This window comes from Notechis scutatus, chromosome 4 (genome assembly GCF_049901735.1).
Source record: "Notechis scutatus isolate UNSWTSFEM ecotype Mainland chromosome 4, rNotScu1.2, whole genome shotgun sequence".
Classification (NCBI taxonomy): domain Eukaryota; kingdom Metazoa; phylum Chordata; class Lepidosauria; order Squamata; family Elapidae; genus Notechis; species Notechis scutatus.
In genome coordinates, this window is record NC_142012.1 from 49,829,404 (window position 1) to 49,851,897 (window position 22,494).

Genomic DNA, 22,494 nt, shown 5'->3' on the forward strand with positions numbered 1-22,494 from the left:
AAATTCACTTGGTTTGTTTATGATCAGCTTCCCATAGAAGCCCACCCTTGAAGCTGGCTCAGGTCATTTACTGTAAGAGTAAAATCAGATTGATTACTTCTTTAGCTTTTCATTTCTTCACTTTAAAATACTGGGAGATCGATGCAAGAAGTGTTGGGAAAGCTTAAGCGGTTTTTATAAAATAGATTTGGGGGATGGGGCTAAATAATGAGATTAAGTGGGTAAAAGAAAGAGAGGAGATTTGGAGATAAATTGAGGGACAGGAAAGTTTTCTGTAACTTGATAAGATTCCATTTTCACAGACTTGAAGAACCTGTTTGTTTCTTGATCCAGGACCATGATATAACCCTTCAACCCAAACAATACATAACAAGTCTTGAGGAATTTAGAGAAAATTTAATGTTCTGCTTGTTTTACAAGCATGCTGAAAAGCAATTGCCCCTTCCTGCTTCACACAAACTGCCATTCTCAGAAGTCTACTGTCTTTGAAGATGAAGTTCTGTAGAGTTGCATTAGACTGATAGACTATTTCTTCTTCTTCTAGAGAAATTTAACCTATGTGTCTACTGTATAATATGTATGTATGTATGCCTGTGTCTATACACTCAGATTATATACTAACAGCAATAGCACTTAGACTTACATATTGCTTCACAGTGCTTTCCAGCCCTCTCTAAACAGTTTACAGAGTCAACCTCTTGCCCCCAACAATCTGGGTCCTCATTTTATCAACATTGGAAGGATGGAAGACTGAATCAACCTTGAACCCAGGATCGAACTCCTGGCAGTGAGCAGAGTCACCCTGCAATGCTGCATTCAGACCATTGTGCCACCATGGAAGGAAGGAAGGAAGGAAGGAAGGAAGGAAGGAAGGAAGGAAGGAAGGAAGGAAGGAAGGAAGGAAGGAAGGAGGGACATAAGGAAGGAAGGAAGGAAGGAATAGCAATAGCACTAAGACTTATATACCACTTCACAGTGCTTGACATCCCTCTCTAAGCAGTTTACAGCCAGCATATTGCCCCTGATCACCTAGGTGTCCTCATTTTACTGACCCCCGAAGGATAGAAGAGTGAGTCAACCTTGAAGGTGGTCAGGATCAAACTCCAGGCTGTGGGCAGAGTTTGCCTGCAATACTGCCTTCTAACCACTGCGCCATCACAGCTCCTATGAAAGCTGTCATATCTAATCAGAGTGTCAAGAAATACCTATATCTATTTTGTCCTAGTGGGCAATATGATGGCCTTCTCTGCTGGATTGTTTGTCTGATGTGAATCCCTGCTCTAATGACACCAGCACTGGCAGGGGAAATCACTCCCTATGAACAGACTTCACACCGATGTTCCTAGTTGGGCAATGAAACATCTGCAAGCAAACGACCAAGTTCAGAAAGCGCCAGAGACCCCCCTGAGTCCAACTTCCATAATAACACATTTGGTTAGTGGTGTTGAAGGCCTGCCATTCATCTGTTTAACTGTACTAGTTTTTGCCTCAGTACAAAATTCATTAATGGACTAGGATGTTCTCATTTTTAAAAGGCAGGAAAGCAAAACGTAAAAAGACAACAAAAAGACAACAAAAACCCTGTGAAGATAATCCTCCATATGGATAAAATGTGAAAGCTGTAATTCAATTATGGAATGTAAACCCGAAAACAAGTTGCTTGTTCAAAGTAAATTGAATGTGAAATGATAGCTGTCTGATACAGCTGAACTCAAAACATTTCCTCCTCTCTGGCATGTGGAAATGGTATGTGGCAGGATTGGTGCATTAAGGCTCCCTTTAGGATGGGAAGGTTCTGGCTTTTGGTGAAGAAATTGTGGACTACTTAATTGTCCTTGTTGCATTTGTCATTTTTTATAAAATTACTATTTTTTTTTAAGTGACCATTTTAATCTCATGGCTCTCCTTTCTACCAGATAAGAGATTTTCAAAGTTTTCATGCCAGTGGGGACATTTAGAATTTTTCTTGGATATGTTAAAAGAATTCTGGGAGTTGAAGTCCACCAGGCTTAAAGCCACCAAGCTTGGAGACCCCTGATCTAAACCAATCTAAACCGTATAAGCTGGTTTACTACATATTCATAAGTTTATTCAATAGATTCAGATGTGTGACATGCTTTTTATTTGGTGGCCTCCAAACTGAATAATAATATCTGAGCAATATTTCTTTTTAAGATTTTTTTTTTCAAATAATCAATTGTACAATTTATTATTAAAGCAACATTCGAAACAATAGTTCAGTTTTTAGTGTTTTAAAACGTATTCATGAAACTCGGGTGCTACATTACCAACTCATTCTTATTCACAGTTTATATGTCAACGAGACATTTAAAACTATATCTCCCCGGTCTTACAATGCATAGCAGTTCTCTGTCATTAACCAACTACAAAACCTCCATATTCATGACTTGAGGATCAATCATGAAGATAAAAACATCTTCTTATTGATTTCCCTCCCCGCCCCCTTTTCATTGACATAATTAAATTAAATGGCAGAGGAGCTGTGAAAAAGCAGAGAGCATCAAAGGTGGAAAGTGAATTTTCCTCTGTACCTGCTTGGATCTCGCAGCCTCTCTTAGCAGCATGAAACGATTTAATATAGAAGGAATGCAATGAGGGAGATTAATAAGAACCGAAACATATTAGCTTAATAATAAGGCTAAAGCTTCTGACTTTGTACAACCACCACATATATTAAATAAGAAAAAAATAGAAGTATTTTCCTTTCTACGGCAGAAAATATTAGCCTTGGGGGGGCATAGATTAGAAAAGGGCAGGGGCTTTTCAGTTCCATGCTCATGGCTCCCTTTTTTTTTTACACACAAAGAGGAAGAAGCCATTGAGACTGGCTGACTGATCTGAGCCACCTCTTCAGTTGGGGGTGAATGAAGGGAATGACCCAACCACTCACAACTGCAGCCGGAAGCAACCAGGCTGCCTTCTTGTTCATCAAAAATGGTTACTCACTGCAGCCTCAGCTCCTTCTCTTCCATGTTGCTCCTGGATTAACCCAACTTTGAAATTCTAGCCTGGATCCCAATGGATCAGCCGTGGCTGTGGTCACCTGGCTGGGTCATTCCTGAGCTGCTTCTTCCTTCCACGCATGCAGAAAAGGCAAGACTCCCGGGTTGGTTCCAGGGTGGACTGGTTTATCAGTGCTCCCTGGTACTGACAGAGATCGTTCCTTTCTTACTGTGACTTTCCTTTGCTTTCCCTGATATTTGCACCCATGGGTGCCTCCAGCACTACCACCCCTTCCACATTCTCTCCTTTGACACCAACACAGAAATGGCAACACAACCCTTTCAGCAGTTCCCAGAAGGCTCCTCATCCATTTGCACTATTCAAGGGACTGGGAGGGCACAGATACACCTCCAAGTGGCCTCAATGGCTCCCAGAAAGAGCGCTAACGACCAGATGACTGCAAGGAGTGTAAATCTCCCCACCTTCCACCATTCAGTCAGAACTGAAGAAGCTTCTTGGTTGAGAAGCAAAACGTCTTCAAGGAAAAGCAAGGAAAGTCTCTTGAAAAAAGCACCTATGGGACAACCATGAGCTACGAATCTCCATAGACCTCTAACAAATAAGCTTTTCCTTTTTACTCATGACATCTTTGTTGTGCAATCAAAGCTACAGGGAGCAGGTTGTTCCTGCAATAGTCCATTCCTCTGTAAGATCAACAGGAGCAAAGAAGGAAGGGGATTTTGTCAGTGGCAGAGAAACAAAACCAGCCACACCCCTAATTTGCAACTGAAAGGCATTAGGGCAAAGAAAGGAAGCTCTGTAGAACTTGGGCAGGAGGTGAGGAGACAAGAGAAACAGGCTTCCTGCCACTTGAGGAAAACAAAATGCTGCCCACTGGCTGAAGGCTGAACGATCGAAGCTGGGCTCACTGCTGGAAAGAACCAAAGCCCTGGAGAACATCCTCACTCATACCTTAAGACACCTTAGTTTCAAAACAGCAACTCTGAACTGAAGCGGGAGAAGATGGATGAAAGGTGTGTTTGCAATTGGCTGGAGTGAGTAGAACAGGATGGCTTCCATTCCTCCACTCAAGAAGTCATGAACGGACGGTGCTGAGGCCAAGAAACTCTGCGTTGCTCCTAAGGTACTGTTTTGCTCGCGCTCTCTCTGCCATCTTTATTCCTCCCTCTCTCCTGTTAACCTGAAAAGAGGGAAGAAATAAATTCCCGGCAGAGCGATCAAGGTTTGCACCAGCAGTTGAGAGTGTTAGATTGGAGAACTGGATTGTCCTTTCTTGCATCCTCCAGGTGACCACGTGGGACAGGTGAGGCTTGAGAATGAGTTCATCATGGATTAGTCTGGCAGGTTAGAGAGTTTGCTCTCTTCCCTGGGATTGGTTTATGCAGGTTAAATAAACAAAGGCACTACCGTTTTTCTTGCAAGAAAAGATCAAATAGAACATAGGACAACAGAGTTGGAAGGGACCTTGGAGGTCATCTAGTCCAGCCCCCTGATCGAGCAGGAGAGTCTATTCCAAATATTAGCCTCTACCAAGGATTGAACTCACAGCCTCCTGATTGTGAGGCAAGAGCTCCAATGTTCACAGGTGCCCAGACTCTTAAGTTTGAGGAGGGAAAATAAGGTTTTGCTTTAACCTAGGCAAGTTTTTAATAGCTCTGCATTTTATTCTAGTTTGGATAGTTATTGGAAATAAAATAAAACAAAACAAAATAATAATAATAATTGGTTTGATCTAAGTATAGTACATAAAATTATATATTGCAATGTCCTACCTGTCAATGAATACTTCAGCTTCAACCAAAACAATACAAGAGCACACAATAGATACAAACTGAAGATAAACCGCACGAAACGTGATTGCAGGGAATATGACTTCAGCAACAGAGTGGTCAATGTCTGGAATACTCTACCTGACTCTGTAGTTTCTTCCCCAAACCCCCAAAATTTTAACCTTAGACTGTCTACTATTGACCTCACCCCTTTCCTAAGAGGTCTGTAGGGGGCGTGCATAAGTGCATAAACGTGCCTACCGTCCCTGTCCTATTGTTTCCTTTTTTCTTATTGGTATCCATTTCATGTATTTATAACCATGTTTATACTTATACCTGTTATCTAATAATCGTTTGACAAAATATATAAATAAAATCAAAATAAAAGCTAGCAGGGCAGTCAAGCCCCCCTGTTCCCTTAACAGTTTTAGGGATTTCTTTCTAACCACGCAAGGTAAATATTAAATTCAGCTTTCCAAAACATGCAAGTCATCTTTTCTCTACCCACGCTACATTTTAACCCATCAAATATTTGCTGAAACTTGAATGGCCCTATGGATCCCCTATAGTAAATCCCATTGACGGCAAAGACAAGACAACTCTTTCCAGACTGAGGGTTCCCCTGCAACTATTCCTAGCAATATTTTAAAAACATGGATCGGTTCCATCTTTCCCTTGCTAAGAGGTTTCCTGTGGTTAAGGCTACAATACAGCAGAAGTTGGAAGGAAACTTCTGAAAAAAGACGCCCTTGTTCAGCCTCTGTCTTTCCCCCTCCGTACGTTTCCACAAAGGGGAGAAAGCGATTGTGCCATAAGGCTTAATTTACAAATTGGAGGCCTAGAAACAAAGTGGGCTTAAGGCCTCGGGGTTTGTGCAGGAAGAAGTAGAGGCAGCTTCCGCCCTTGTGCCTTGGAAATATGGACAGTCAAGCCTCCAGTTGAATTGAATTCAATGCTCTTCAATCCACGTTCAAATCCCGCCTCAGCCACAAAAGCCGGCTGGGTGACTTTGGGCCAGCCATACACACACTCTCCCTCTCCCTCTCCCTCTCCCTCCCTCCCTCCCTCCCTCCCTCTCCTCTCTCTCTCTCTCTCTCTCTGTCCAACCCACCTCGCAGGGTTGTTGCTGTGGGGGAAATAGGAGGAAGAAGATGTTTTGGGTACATTTGCTGCCTTGAGTTATTTGTAAAAGTAATAAAGGCAGAATACAAATCAGTAAATCTTCCATGTGTACAGGCAGTCCTTGGCAGTTCACTTAGTGACTGGTTGAAGCTACAATGGCACTACAAAAAGGGGACTTATGGCCATTTTTCACACATAGGACCAGGGGTGGGCTTCATTTTTTTTTTTAGCCCTAATGACTGGCTGGGTGGTCATGTGACTGGGTGGGTGTGGCCAACTTGACGTCGCTTCTTTGCCCTAATTACCTAAAAAAAGATAATACACCAAAAAGTTGTTTATTATTTCATGCATTTAATACTTAAAGAAAAGACTGGGTGAAACCAGGCTTAATAGCAGTGACTGTGAGAAGGATTTTGGAGTCTTAGTGGAGTTTCTGGTGAGTTATGGGATTCTTATTATTTGGGAATTAATCCCCTCAGAGGTTAGTGGCAATGTTACCTGATTTTCTCCATGGCTCTTCCTCACAAGCACCAAGTGGATTGTTTATCTAGTTTGCCACACTGTTACCAGATGTGAAATGCTCTTGGCTGAAAGCCCAGAAGTTCAATTAAGCCTACTAAGAACTTTCCTTGGCTGCTTGTCTTTCTGGGGTTATTGGGGTCTCAGAGAGCCCCGCAGAGTCTTAGCTAGGGGCTCTCCTGAGCCCCTGCCAGCCCCCAGCAGCCCCCCTGCATAGGACTGTTGCAGCATCCCCGTGGTCATGTGATTCACATTCAGACGCTTGACAACTGACTCGTATTTATGACCTTTGCAGCATCCCAAGGTCACGCTAAGATCCCCTATTGCAGCTTTCTGTCAAGCAAGGTCAATGGGAAAGCCAGATTCCTTAACAATGGTGTTACCAATTTAACAACCGCAGGGATTTACCTAACAAATGTGGCAAGAAAAATCGTAAAGTGGGGTGAAACACCATTCCTAAATCTCTCACTTGGCTCAATGGAAGACCTCCAGTGGGGGGGCCATCTGAGCCGATCAATTAGGCTGCAAAATCACCTTCCTCATGGGAAAACAAGGGGGCCACAGGGCTGGCCCGACAAAAGGTTAACTTAACCCCCAAAAGTCCCATGTGGATGCAAGTCTAATGGTTGCCCACCCTGAAAGACCCAGGGAAGAAGAAAGGGAGGAAAAAGGCCATTCAGAAAGCATGGCTTGTTCTGCCTGCCTGTCAGAATTCTATCAATGGCATGGTGTGTGTGTGTGTGTGTGTGTGTGTGTGTGTGTGTGTGTGTGGTTTGTGGCAACAGGTCCATCTTCTTAACAAACAAGCATTTTCGGAGATTCCTGAAACCAAGCCTCAACTATCGCTCTTAGACCAATTATCCTTTCATTGTGCAAGATCTGGATCACGCCTGCAACATGGCTCCCAATCCCCTTCGATCACCCCCAAAAATGCCATTTGACACTTTCCCCCAGAAAAGTTGCCTCACTTCACAGTCATCTCAGCAGGCCGAAACGAAGGGCTGTATGAAAAGAAAGACTGACTTGATGCCAACATGGATTAGAGAAGAGGGGTAAAAGTGGGTGTGGCGGAAATTCATCCAAAGCATTTTGGACACATCGTATGTGGCCCCCAGTGTGAGTCAGAAAGAGAAGCAAGAAAGCAGGGTGGGGTTAACCATAAGACATCTCCCAATTACATGCTGCATGCCGTTCCTGGTAAGTTCAGGCTGAGTCTTGTGCTTTTGGGTTATCTCGGTTTGCTTATCTAGCCCTTTTGATGGGAGGAAAGATGTTCATGAAGGTATTTCAGAAAGATGGCATGATGTCACCTGAATTTCCCAGCTGGAGATTGTCCAGTTAATGTTGAACTGTGTTCACCAGTAATTTAATATAAACGCCTCAGCTGATAGTGAGGACCAACCTGGAAATGTCCTAAAATCATAAAAGGTGAAGGAGACAGATGCCAAAGAGATGACATTGCATTGATACATTCTCTCCTCTCTGTAAGTATTAAAACCAGAGGTGGAATTCAGACGGTTTGGACCGGTTGTGGAGAACCGGTAGCAGAAATTTGAGTTATTCGGACAACCGGCCAATCCCACCTCTGACTGGCCCTGCCAACCCCATCCATTCTCTGCCTCCCATTGAGTCCCAGCTGATTGGCTGGGTCTGCTTTTGTTGCCCTGCACAGGAGAATGGAGCTGGAAAGCAGGTTAGTGGGGTGGGGAGGGAAGGGGGATTTTGCAGTATCCTTCCCCTGCCATGCCCACCAAGCCACGCCCACATAATCAGTAGTAAAAAAAAATTGAATCCCACCACTGATTAAAACATCTTCTGAGCCTGTTTCATCATGAGTGACCATGTCCAGATGAAGAATTTAGCCATGACTATATATCCAAAAGAACAAGGATGCCTTCAGTTGGAAAAGAGGCAGAAAAAAAAGTCACTATAGATGTTTAACCCACAGAATGTTACTAACCTCATTTAAAAAAAAAAAAAATGACTTGAAGAGGAAAGCCAAAAAGGCCAAACAGATGGAAATGCATTCTGTAACATAAAACAGCATTGTGTTCATAATGGGCCTTCTGCAGCCAAGGAGCCACACTGGATGCCTCTCTGTAAAATACATTTCCAATATCACCAGTGTGCAATGACCACAGTTATTTTCTAGTTGGCTGCAAGGCCGAGTAATATAATAACCACAAGATATTCCCCAAATTTAATAATTTACCAAACTTAGGTAACGCTTGTAGAGCAATGGGCAGCCAGCGCTACGGTTTGTATTCTTATTACAAAATATATCAAGGCCATTAAAAACAAAACAAGGTAAACTTTCTTAAACTTTCAGTAGGTGTGTTACACACATTCAATGTTCAGCAGCACGCTAATTAAAAAGAAAAAAAAAGGAAAGGTCTTGAGCACAAAATATGAGCAACTTTCAGTTCTAATTAGACCATTCTGAAAAAAGAGAGTCTCACAAGATAATACATTATTTTTTAAAAAAGCATTTAAGGTGCACAAAAATAGTTTTAGGCAATGAGTTTTTAAAAATGAGATTAGATGCTGCCGTCAGAATTCAGGGAAAAGGGATCACAGAAAACCACCTGTAGAAAGGTAGATTTGACATATAATTAGTCTGAGAGATGGAATATATTGCGCCAATCTGTAAAATTCTTCATAAGGAAGAATCGTGTTAGCAGGAGCTGAAGGGCTAGAATTCTTGAACTACGCCTTTCAGTTAGAAAATCAAATTAGTTAAAAAGAGATGTACCTTTCTACCTATTGATCTTTTCCTCTTAGAGTCCTTCATTATTGTTCAAATAGCTCTCCTTAGCAAAAATAATAAAACATGCACGTTATGTAAGTCTGGAATCGATACCAGTGTAATCCATCATACAAGAAGAGAAGCATTCATTAGGGTATCCCAAGATCTTGGACTCAGTGCTCTTTGACATCGTCATCAATGACCTAGAAGAGGGAATAGAAGGGGAGCTCAACAGATTTGCAGACAACACCAGTTAGATAAGATAAGCTCTTCTACCTTGCTGGCATGGTATTCAGCTTTGTTCGGGTATTTTCCCACATTCCCCCCCCCCTTATATATGGTTGCTTTTAAAGGTTGAAGTCAACATTTCGCTTGGCAGAATCTCATCTGCCATCATCAGGCTTCTGTATAGTGTTCGTCTGTGAGTCAGACTTTCACAGCTGTTTCACAGCACCAAATTTAAAACAGAAACGGCTGTGAAAGTCTGACTCACAGACGAACACAATACAGAAGCCTGATGATGGCAGATGAGATTCTACCAAAATGTTGCTACAACTTTAAAAGCACAACTATAATGACCCCAAACTCGAAGCCAGACTAAAACCCAGAATGCTACATCACAGTCACCCACTCAGGATATCACATCAGAAAACTGAGGAAATTACACAAGAACTCAAGAAGTTGCAACAGAGCAAATGACCCAGGATATCACAGCACAAGACCAAGGATACCACAGTAATAAATCTCACAAGGTCATCACACAACCCATTACCCAAGCCATTACTACACAGGAGGCTAATGGAAAAGAGATCAAAACACAAACAACCCAGGAGATTACAACGCAGGACCCAGGATACCACAACAAAAGAACTCGCAAGCCCATCACACAACCCATTACCCAAGCCGTTAAAACACAAGAGGCTAATGGAAAAAAGATCACTACAAAACAAACGACCCAGGAGATTACAGCACAAGATCCAAGATATCTCCACAACAAAACTCACAAGGCCATCACACAGCCCATTATACCAACATCAATTCCATCAACCAATCAAGAGGCAGCAGCGCAGCCAACCAGCCCAGCACACCAGCCGCCCCCCCACCAGTATTTATAGAGAGACGGCAGCTCCGATCACACACTGCTTGCACTGGCACGAAGCCGAAAGCACCAGCCTGAGGATGGCGAGTGGGACCTCACCAAAATGTCACCAAGATACTTTTAATCTTACACAGAAAAGACCCAAACACACCTCTGTGGTCTACAACGAGAGAGAGAGAGAGAGAGAGAGAGAGAGAGAGAGAGACAGAGAGAGAGACAGAGACAGAGACAGAGAGACAGAGACAGAGACAGAGACAGAGACAGAGATAGAGAGAGACTCAAATCATCCATATCTAGGCAACGCCTCCTCCTCTATGGCCTACAACCAGCTTTATCAGTGACTATAATCCATGAAAGCTTCCTTAGGTCAATGGAAGACTTTGAAGAATTTGAAAGCAGAGTGGACCTATGGAAAGCTACAAAGACCCAACAGGGGAGCTGGGGACTTTACTCCACTAGCCATTGCTGACTCTAGTGAATGCTGCTCACCTCTGTTTCAAGGCCATTGAGCAAGCATTGTCCCAACACATTTCTGTGGTCATGTGATCAGCATGATGTCACAGAGGGCTGCTACCCTCCAAGGTGGTACCTATTGATCTACTTGCATCTGCATGCTTTCAAATGGCTAGGTTGGCAGGATTAAGCTATAAGATTAATTATAAAATTATAGCTACCATTATAAAAATTACACGGGGAGACAGATATAAGTTTCATAATGCCAAATTAAATGTTTTCTTCCTAATATTTAATACTATGAATATAGTAAAAAGTAACATAGTTCATTCAGATTATGCAACGCCACATGTACTAAAAGTTGGTAGATAAATATACAGGCATTTGAGACACAGACGGACTCCGTGGGCTTCATTCAACAGCTGTACCTCCTCATGTAAACACTTGTAAAATCTCCTTCCAATCATTCATCCACATATTTAACCCTCTTCCAATAAATAAACTGAGCCAAATGTGGAAATATTGAGGGCTTCAATAATTTTTTTTAAAGGTAGGATTGTACTCCTGTCTTAAGTTTGGGAAATCCACTGCTGTTTTATCAAACTGCAAAATGCCAATTCTTTCCTTTACATGAAGATTAGAAGCAGTTAGAGTTTAATCAGTCAAAATCATTCATTGTCAGAACATCAGATTCGAATAGTAATGCGTTTCAGGATTTTATGGAAGAACAGCAGAAAGTGCCTGGTGTTTAGATGACAATGCAAGACGTGAGAAAGCTGCTGTAATTTTAATTATTTTCTGGGATTTGTGGGCATTGGAAGCAAAATGGCTGTGAGGTACTTTAGAAATTGTCTAAAATGAAAGATTAACAATAGATCTCACCATATCACCTGTGTTCCTCTTAAAAATCCTAATTTGGTACATGTATTAGATCAGTCCTATTTGTATTAATGTTAGAAATATCAAAAAACTAAATTCTGTTTATAAAACTATGTCACTCATAACACCGGAGTCATTAGAATAGGCTACATCATTATATCGGCGTTTCTCAGGCTTGATAACTTTAAGATGGGTAGACTTCAATTCCCAGAATTCCCCAGCCAACATGTTCATATACGTTTAAAATGACCCTATTTTGCCTTTAAATTTGGATATGCAATATTTCTCCTTCCTTCCAGAACTGCTATTTTGCAGTCATTCTAAAGGATTCTTGCAGTTGAAGTTTTCAAGTAATTCAAAATCTGGTCTTCTGCCTACTAATCCTTCCATATGTATTTTGCTAGACTTATACAAGTTTTCTGCAACTTAGGAAAAATGTGCATGCATCGCTCAGAAAATTAATTACTGGTATTAAAACTTAATTACAAACATTTGTATTTTTCTACTCCTGATATATAAATGAAATGATGCTTGCCTGTCAAGCAAGACAACACATTTCTAACATTTCCCCCTTTAAAAATACTATGGGGTTCATCTCCTTGGTTGAGAAAAGGATAAATGTGTCCTTTCCTGAAAATCTGTAACAATTTGCTAATGTTGTATTATCAGCAGACAGGAAAAATATTTCAGTGAAGAAATTATAACACTAAAGAGGATTCCAGGCAGCTGAACGATAAAATAATTTAGAGGACGAGAGAAATAACTGTCAAAAGTGCAAAAGGAAGATTCTGCGGCCTTGTAGATAAAAGTTGAGGCATGTCTCCGGAGACTGTAGGAAACCCAACACAGTTGCTCTGTGACTAAGCACACATTGAGGGGAAAGCGGGTGAGTGTTGTTAACACAAGACACCTTTAATAAGCAGGGACAGCAAGGTGAACAATTTAGGCAGCCTCATCAGACGCTCAGCTGTTCTGCCTGGAAGGTCTCTCCGGGGGAACAAAAGATAAGACTGCGGAGACGGAAGCTTCCTAATAGCTCGCCTGTTACACCACCTTCAAGAAGAGCATTACCTCTGCCTACCTGCTCACAGAGTAATATCTCAATCGTGGCAATATTCTAATTAACGTATCGGTCGTCCTTCCTTGTATGATTTCTCAGTGTTTGCACAGCTAATTCTGCAACTCTAAGGAGGAAACAGATTCTGCAAACTCATCTTGAAAATGCCTTTCAGTTTGGGGCAATATTCTTCCTCCAGATGAGTCCAAAATTTCTGTTGCTAAGTGAAACATTTGTTAAGTGAGTTTTGCTCCATTTTACTATCTTTCTTGCTACAGTCATTAAGTGAATTGCTGCAGTTGTTAGTTTAGTAACCTGGTTGTTAAATGAATCCGGCTTCCCCATTGAGTTTGCTTGTCAGAAGATCATAAACTTAATCCCGGGACACATCATAAATATGAGTCACATGACAAATGTCTGAATTTTGATCATGTGACCATGCCCACATGGTCATAAGTATGAAAAATGAAAAAAATAACTTTTTTCAAAGCCGTTGTAACTTTGAATGGTTTCTAAATGAACTATTGGTTGATTCCCTGTATCTTTTTAAAAACTTGGGTGGAGTATTTCTAACCTCAAACTACTCTGTTTCCCCCAAAATATGGCCTACCCTAAAAGTAAGTCCTAGCTTGATGTTTTACACATGTGCCCAATATAAGCCCTACCCCCAAAACAAGCCCTAATTAAGGCCCTGGCCACTCCCGGGTGGATGGGTAAAAATTAAGCTGGGGGGGATTGGAGCTGCCCTACTACTTACCTTTGGACAGTTGTAGCCAGGCCTCACACACCCCGACACCTGCCTGGCCGGCCCATTTCATCTGCAGCTGGCCAGGCTGGCAAGGCTTTCCTGAAGGCTTCTGGAGCTGAGAACAAAAGCTCTGGATTGATCCTGAGCTCTCTTATCAGCTGCAGAGGCCTTCAGGAAAGCCTTGCCAGCCGCAGAAGAAGAAGTTCCTGAAGGCCTTTGGACAGTGAAAAGGAGGCTGGGGGGCGACGCACACAAGTGAGGTTATTCAGTGGGAGACATCCCCCGAAAATAAGACCTGGTGCCTTTTTTTGTGGCAAAAAAAATTATAAGACAGGGTCTTATTTTCAGGGAAACACAGGTAAATCTGTAAATAACCAGTTCTGCTGTTGAATTGCTCTTGTCAACATGAAGAAGGGCTAAAATAAAATTTGTTCTGGAATTTGAAACCATTAATTTTTGGCTGACAGCAAATGATAGACAACATTTTGCAATCTTATCAGAAAGAACGGTGAGCACTTTCATTTGAGTTATTTCTAATACGTAATTAGTCGCCATAAAGCACTTTACAATAAAACTGTTTAAAAAATCCATTCCAACTTGATAAAGCAACAAATAAAAGCAAACAATTAAGCATCTGAGATTAAAAGAACAGCTATAAAATTGATTAGCAACCATGTTGCAACACTAAGATCACAATTAAAAGAAAAAGAGCTGCTACTTAAAAGCCTCCTTCAGTTTCCTTTTTTTTGCAAAGGTCATTCAATTGGGCATCCAAGGCAGTATTGCTGCTGAAAACTAACTCTGACCCTGATTAAAATGGAATCCTAAGGCTCAAAATTGATTAGATAAGACCCACTGCAGCGCCTTGCAGACAAATAGTCTTAATTAGAGTTTTGGTATTTGCTATTTTATTTTGTTTTTTGAGAAGGGGTGTCGTTATCAAATCCTTTAAATAAGATTGGTCTACTTTCAGCTTAATGGAAGATTTTTGCCTAGACATTGCATCCTCGAAGGATATTATAAAGCTCCAAAGGGCAAGAAAACCAACACAAGAGGAGAAAGGCCGAGCAATTATCATCCCACTGTTTCAAAGTTTAGAAATGAAAGTTATCTTTAAATAATGACCTAAGCTTTCAGGTAGGGGCAAAATTTAAGTCACAAGAGGGCAGAAAATGTTTTGCTTGAAGTGTCTTGCAAGCATGTCCCACCATACTACCAAAGGTTCTATCAGCTACCTCCATAAAGAAGAGGAGGGGGTCAATTTATTTTCCAAAGCAAGAAACAATGGATGGAAACTAATCAAGGAGAGAAGCAACCTGGAATTAAAGAGAAACTTTCTAAGGGTGAGGACAATTATCCAGTGGAAGTTGCCTTCAGAAGTTGTGGGTGCTCCATCCCTGGAGGTTTTTAAGAAGAGACTGGAAAGTCACTTGTGTCAGGATTCTGGCACTTAAACCCATTTAAATCTGAGTCTCGAGGCAAACAAATGATTTATTGGGAGTAAACATGTCCGGCACTGCCTGGGTGCAGCCGACTCTGAGACACATCATTCACTGTCACTCTTGACCCTGGTTTTCCTTCCACCCCCTGGGTGTATCATAATTCATATTCTCCAATGGGACACGTCCATAGCCCATAATCATCAATCATGCTCTCCAGTTAGAATTTTGCACGGCAGAAACTTCAGTCACCTAGTTACTATCTTTGAAAACATTTATGGAATGCGCTTTCGGTTTTGCAAGCTGCTGCATTGCTCCCCGCTTCCTTTCTGTTGGCAACTCTAAAAAGACCATAGAAATATGTTATGAGTTGACAACTTGTCTGAAACAGTCTAAGGTCTCCTGCTTGAGCAGGGGGTTGGACTAGAAGACCTCCAAAGTCCCTTCCAGCTGTATTCTGACTGACTGAGCTCTTCAACTGAACCAGGAGCCAAATCACTTGGAAATGTCCATAAATTAACCCTGAAATGTAGAGCAATAGAGAAATAAGACTTATTTCCATCATTTCTAGATGATAACAGACTTTGCTTTGTGTCCGGTCAAATTTATTTATTTGTTTGTTTGTTTGTTTTATGTTTTTGAACCGCCCTTCAGAGCCGGGCAATGAATATTTCTACAGGTTTGTTCTCCAGGGCCTCTACCATAGGTTCTCCCATCCATGTTGCTATTTACAATCCTCAATAAGAAAGGAATAAAGGATTCAGGGGGAGGCCTCAAGATGGCTGCCTTTCAGAAAAGGCAATTTCTCAGTGAAGCAGCTGAACTTCAATTCACAAGGAGATTTAATATTATTCCCCAAAAGAAGGCATCTGATGAAATGGGCTGTGATCCATGAAGGCATTTGAGATAAGTCTTTAAGATGCTCTGATGTTTCATTAGGGGGAAAAGATTCTTGTATTCAGAACCAAACGTATTTGGTGCAAGATCGGTGCATTTAAGCAAGAAGAGACAATGGCTGGACTCACTCCCTGAATCAGGCTGACTGCACAGAGCAAATCAACTTCATTACTTAGCAGGCTCGATTCCAGGAGCTCATGCCAATCTTTAAAGTTCAAATCAGTTTGTGGTTTATTTATTGGAAAGCCTATGTGTGATACAATGCACTCTGGCCAACATCTGAAAAAAATCTACTCTCTATTCAGAAGAGGTAGACAAGAAATAGAGAATAAGAATGCAAACTTACTTTGAAAATGCTTGACGCATATATATCTCTGCTATCAACTTTCAGATGGAATTGGATGGATTGAGGACTCCATTGAATGCAAAGCAAGGCCAGCTGATTTACCACTTCAAGGTTTTTTTGTTTTTTTTTAGGAAACCAAACTCATCATTCACCTCCTGCCCTCGGTTTGGAATCCATGAGCAACATAACAAACATTTTTTTTTTAAACAAATTTTATTGATTTTGAAGACAAACAAACCATCGTTAACCTTTAAATACATAAAACCTCCATTATTAACTTTACAAGTCAAATAAAATATTATTTTATACAACATCATTCTGTTTTTCACCATTTCAATATCATCTTCATTCCTCTCTGTCTTGTTTAACATTATTCCCATTCAACATTCCTCCGAGGTTTTATTAATTCTCAAAGAAAACATAGACACACAAAACACAAAAACATAAAAACTTCTTTTAAGAAAGTAGTTTGGCCCCAGATTACCTCTCTTTGTATGGACTTCAATTAAATTCGTGCTCATCTTATATACCATTACCTATCTTATTTACCATTCTATATCTTCTATATAACTTCTCCCCGCTTTTCACTCTCCTTATTTCTATTTTATTTAATTCATTTTAATTTAAATCATTATATTTATATTTTTTGTCCATTCTCCAAATTATCCATTTATCTCATTCCCTAGAGCAAATTAAAAAAAAAAAAAAGAATTTCTCCTGAAATCACTGATCAAGGTATGATGCCTTTCTATCCTCCCCCTAAAAATATTTAAAATTCCCAATCTGATTCTGCTTAGTACATTCAACCTACTAACCTCTAAAGAGAGAAAATAATAAATCCATAATAATTAATATAATTAAATAATAAATCTAAATTTTAAATCTTATAACATTTCAATTATCTATTTCAAGAAACAAGTGCTACAATAATGTTTATAATAAGATCAAAACAACAGTAAATTAAACTTTTTAATTAAACTCAATATTTTAAACATTCCTTTTAATCTTTTATTAAATTTTAAAATCTATTACTAAACATTTCAACATTTTAATCTTTTCTTAATTCTTATAACATTCTAGTTTTCTATTTCTAATACGAATACTACAATACCATCTTATGTACCTTGCAGAATCTTCTTTTTTTAAAAAATTATACATTACCCTTTATCCCTAAACAAAATTCCTTTTTCCCCATCTTGTTTTATACCTTTGTGGCTTTCCCTCCCTTTTCCCTTCCTTTCTTATCCCACCTAACCTTTTCCCCTCCCCCTTTAGCTTCCCCTCTCTGTTGTATTCCTTTCTCCTTTTGCTCAATAACATTAACATTGAGTTGGTTTTGCATCTTATTTTTTCCTTTCTTAAGTATTTTTTTAAGTCTTAAGTCCTTCATTTTCCTTCCTTTCTTTCTCCTTTCTCTCTTAACTAAATTTTTAGATTCATTGAAGATGGCATCTTCTTCTTCTTCTCCTTCCATTTCCTTCATCTGTTATTGTATTTGATAGTTAACAAGCACCATTTCTAAAAAGAGAAAGGCTTCTTTCACAGCGTCCTTTCTTTCTTCATATTCTCTAAGTTCATCAACAGATAAAGCCATTCTTTATTCTTCTTCTTAAAGCAACCAAAATGTTTCAAAAATTAGAGCAATTCCCCAAAAATCCAGAGAGAGTCAATCAGTCCAAATAATACACAAAGTTCTCACTTTCTCTTCCTGGGGAGGTATCAAAGGGAGAGGAAAGAACCTCCAATCTATACTTTAAAGCCTTATTGCAATTAATTTCTGGTCTCAAAATCTTCAAGGCATCCCCTCCAACAAAATCTTATTAAGTTTTCGCGGGTACTTACATGTATGGTATTCGGGTATTTTCCCACGTCATTGTAGTTGTTCTTTTAAAGTTGTAGCAACGTTTCAGCAGAATCTCATCTGCCATCATCAGGCTTCTGTATTGTGTCCGTCTGTGGGTCAGACTTTTACAGTGGTTTCAGATTTAAATTTGGGGCAGCCTATTGCTGTGCCAGAATGGTTTTTTCTTCATCCTGGTTGGTTGGGAGTCTTGGTCTGTGTTTATTGGTCTCGGAGTTTGCTGTGTTCTGCTTGATGGGTGTCTCTAATATCTTCTGTCTGTTTTTTGGCTCTTTTTGTATCTTGATTGGCTGGCAGCATTGTGTTACTTTAATGGAGGCCTTTAGTGCAGCTTGGCTTCGGGTAAATGGACGGCTATCATTAGTTAGGAAGCTAGGTTTTGTCTGGGTGCCTGGTTGGGGTGTGTTTGAGCTGGAGGTATCAGGGGGGATCTGTTTGTGCCCAGGTGTTTGCCTGGCTTGTGGTGTGGAGATTTTTTTGTTTGTGAGTGCAGGTTTCCAAATGATTGACAGCTGGTGGAATCATCTCTTCTATTCATGCTTTCTGGTCTTTTTTCAATCTCTATGGCTTCTCTGATGACTCTGTGGCTAGGGTTTTCCATAGTGGCCAGGGTTTTGGTGCCATTGAAGTTGATGCTATGACCTGTGGCTTCCATGTGTTGGACTAGTGAGGAAGTGTGTTCCAGCTTTTTGACTGCATTTTTGTGTTCATCCAGGCGGGTACTTATTCTTCTATTGGTCTGTCCAATGTATGTGGCTGGATATGATGCACAGGGGACTTCGTATATGCATTCGTATATGCATTGGCCAGGGCTCTGGATTCGAATTCTTCCATGGGATCACCACTGTCACCCGTCATTGCAAACCTGTTCATGGAAGAATTCGAATCCAGAGCCCTGGCCAATGCTACCCACAAACCCAAACTATGGTTAAGATACATCGATGACACATTTGTGATTTGGCCCCATGGAAAAGAAAACCTAAACAATTTCCTAACACACCTAAACAGCACACACCCCAAAATCAAGTTCACCATGGAAACGGAAACAAACAAACAACTACCATTCCTAGACGTACTAATCTACAAAAAAACAGATGGCACACTAGGATACACCGTATACCAGAAGAAAACACACACTAACCGCTACCTCAACGCCCAATCCCACCACCACTCAGCACAGATAAACTCCGTGGCTAAAACACTAATTACCAGAACCAAACGCCTGGCAGACAAGACACACATTAAGACTGAACTATGCACCCTGACTAAAGTACTGACAGCCAACGGCTTCCACAAAAGCAAAATCACCAGCTTGATCCACAAAAACACACGGAAACCTAATAGAAACCCAGAAGATGAACAGACCTATGGAACAGCTGTCCTGCCCTACATAAGAGGTACTACAGACAAAATTAGTAAGGTACTACAAAGACATCACATCAGGACTGCCTTCAAAACAGACAGAAAAATAGCAGCCATCCTTAGCAACCCCAAAGATAAAATTGACCTGGAAAACCAAGGCATATACGAAGTCCCCTGTGCATCATGCCCAGCCACATACATTGGACAGACCAATAGAAGAATAAGTACCCGCCTGGATGAACACAAAAATGCAGTCAAAAAGCTGGAACACACTTCCTCACTAGTCCAACACATGGAAGCCACAGGTCATAGCATCAACTTCAATGGCACCAAAACCCTGGCCACTATGGAAAACCCTAGCCACAGAGTCATCAGAGAAGCCATAGAGATTGAAAAAGACCAGAAAGCATGAATAGAAGAGATGATTCCACCAGGCTGTCAATCATTTGGAAGCCTGCACTCACAAACAAAAAAATCTCCACACCACAAGCCAGGCAAACACCTGGGCACAAACAGATCCCCCTGATACCTCCAGCTCAAACACACCCCAACCAGGCACCCAGATGAAACCCAGCTTCCTAACTAATGATAGCCGTCCATTTACCCGAAGCCAAGCTGCACTAAAGGCCTCCAATAAAGTAACACAATGCTGCCAGCCAATCAAGATACAAAAAGAGCCAAAAAACAGACAGAAGATATTAGAGACACCAATCAAGCAGAACACAGCAAACTCCGAGACCAATAAACACAGACCAAGACTCCCAACCAATCAGGATGAAGAAAAACCATTCTGGCACAGCAATAGGCTGCCCCAAATTTAAATCTGAAACCACTGTAAAAGTCTGACCCACAGACGGACACAATACAGAAGCCTGATGATGGCAGATGAGATTCTGCTGAAACGTTGCTACAACTTTAAAAGAACAACTACAATGACGTGGGAAAATACCCGAACCAAGCCGAATACCATATATATATATATATATATATATATATATATATATATATATATATATATATATATATATATATATATATATATATATATATATATTTGTCCTCTTCCTTCCCACTTAAAACAAGAAGCCAAGTTTTTACCTTTTATAAAAAAACAACAGGTTTCTCAATGGCCATTTGTTGATTCCATAAGGAAGGAGAGTGAACTTTCCCTTTCAGCGCTCAATTTTGCCGCTTGTAATCCTCCTCTGGAAACGAAGTGTTGTTCAAAAAACCATAGTTCTCAGGATTAAACGCCTCTTAAAATCCTGGGTCAGCCAAAAAAACTTTCTCTTGACAACTTTCTCCTCTCTTCCTCCTGCTCAATCTTGCCCAGCTGCTGGCTTCTTTGAGGCGGCCCTTGCAGACCGCCGCTCAACCGTCTTGGGAAAAAGGGGTTATGCCGGCTGGGAATGGGGTCTGCAGCACCCCCAAACCCCTCACCAGCTCCCCTTTATCTTCGGCTGCCTCTTTGTGGCAGCCCCAGCCTCCAGATCCGCGGATCGGAGACACCAAAGCGGCTAGCGCGGCAGGGATCGTGCAGGATCGCAAATCCCTGCCGCTAGCGAAGCCGACAAACCGGAAGTCCCAACATAACAAACATTTACAGGACAAAAAACATGGCCATTATCCTGGACTGGGAAGAATCTGGACCAAGGTTAAAATTGCCTTATTTGTATTTCAAATTTCAGGTAATCCTTAACTTACAACCAGTAGTTCAGTGACCAAAGTTACAGCAGCACTGGGAAAAGTGGTTTATAACTGGTCCTCACAATTACGACTGTTGCAGCATCCCCACAGCCACCTGAGCAAAATTCAGCATTTGGCAACTGCCATTGTTTATAATTGTTGCAGTGTTGCTGGTGTGTGTGTGTGTGTGTGTGTGTGTGTGTTGTGCACATGATCCCCATTTCAGGCCTTCTCAGATAACGTCTGACAAGTAAGGTCAAAGAGGGAAACTTTAGTGGTTTTCTTAACAACGAAAAAGGTCATAAAATTGGGTTTGACTCATTTAACATCCACCTTGTTTAGCCACAGAAATGCTAGTTCCAATTGTGACCGTAAGTTGAGGACTAGCTGTACTAATAACCACCTAAAGATGCTTATTCAGCATTGTATAGTTACAGTTGTGAAGAAATGCAACAAAGAATGTTAAACCTTCATCCCATTTAAGGTTAAAAACAAAATTCATACAAGCTGGGGATAATCTAGGCTGCAGGGTACAGAAACTAGGGTGGAAATACTGATGATAAACTGATAAAATTGATTTAAGGGCTCAAACACCATATGATCGAACTACCTCCTTGTGGGTGGGATTTAAACAGTTAATAATCAGATCCCTTCCTTTGCCATTTTAAACAATATATGTTTGAACAGTGAACATGTATTTTTTGTACTGTAGTAGGGCTGTGTTGCTAATATCCTTTACATTTTCTAATCTTCTCATGTTTCTCATCTTTCCCATGACCTTCTCCTATTGATATCTTATGATTTATCACTTGTTGTTTGTATCTTATGATTCATGACTTACCCCTTTGTTGTTGTTTGTATGTACACTGAGGGCTTCTGCACCAGAGACAAATTCCTTATGTGTCCAGTCACACTTGGCCAATAAAGAATAAAGAATATTCCTAAGCGTAGAAATAAAGTCTTTAGCTTCTGATATGAATATTGGTTCTTGACTCAACTGCCTTCATCCCTTTATTTTTCTTCCTTCTGCTCTTTTCCTTTATATTATCACTTTTCCCAATCTAGGTAATGTTGCTATGACTAGTGGTCACAACTATAAATTGATTGATTAATTGATTGAAGTACCATGAGATAAAAACTTTAGTCTGTATGTTCTATGTGCAGTGGCAAACTACACTGAGTGGGTTCAAGAGGGGCATAGAAATCAACTTTAAGTCAATGATATTTTTACCACTTCCTAGTAGAGGGCGTATCAGTATATCACCTTCCCAATTTGTGTCATAAATAAGGCAATTCACCTCCAAAGTTGCAGTGAAGTGCTGCATTGACATAGATCATGCTTGATCCCCCAAAGCCCAAAGAGTTACAAATCATCAAGAAATAGCCAAAATGTTTTTTGAATGGAAGTGGAGATACAAAGCCCCACTGGAAATGAATGCCATTTAATCAGATATATTATTAGGCAGATAGAAGGCTTTGCACTGCCAGTATGTTAGCAAGGGACTAAGACAATTTCTTTTTAAACC

The 22,494-nt window shown here is 40.7% G+C and overlaps 1 protein-coding gene across 4 annotated transcripts in view; it reads left to right on the forward strand.

Annotated features, from left to right (window-relative positions):
• Positions 1 to 3,783: 3,783 nt before the first annotated feature.
• The window catches only part of SLIT2 (slit guidance ligand 2), a 233,873-nt gene continuing 215,162 nt past the window's right edge, over positions 3,784 to 22,494 (forward strand). For 3 of the 4 annotated variants that reach the window (XM_087963397.1, XM_087963398.1, XM_087963401.1), the window contains exon 1: positions 3,784 to 4,108. The gene's annotated coding sequence lies outside the window, so the exon portion shown is untranslated. The remainder of the gene's footprint in view (positions 4,109 to 22,494) is intronic. The other variant, XM_087963400.1, reaches the window with a different exon arrangement.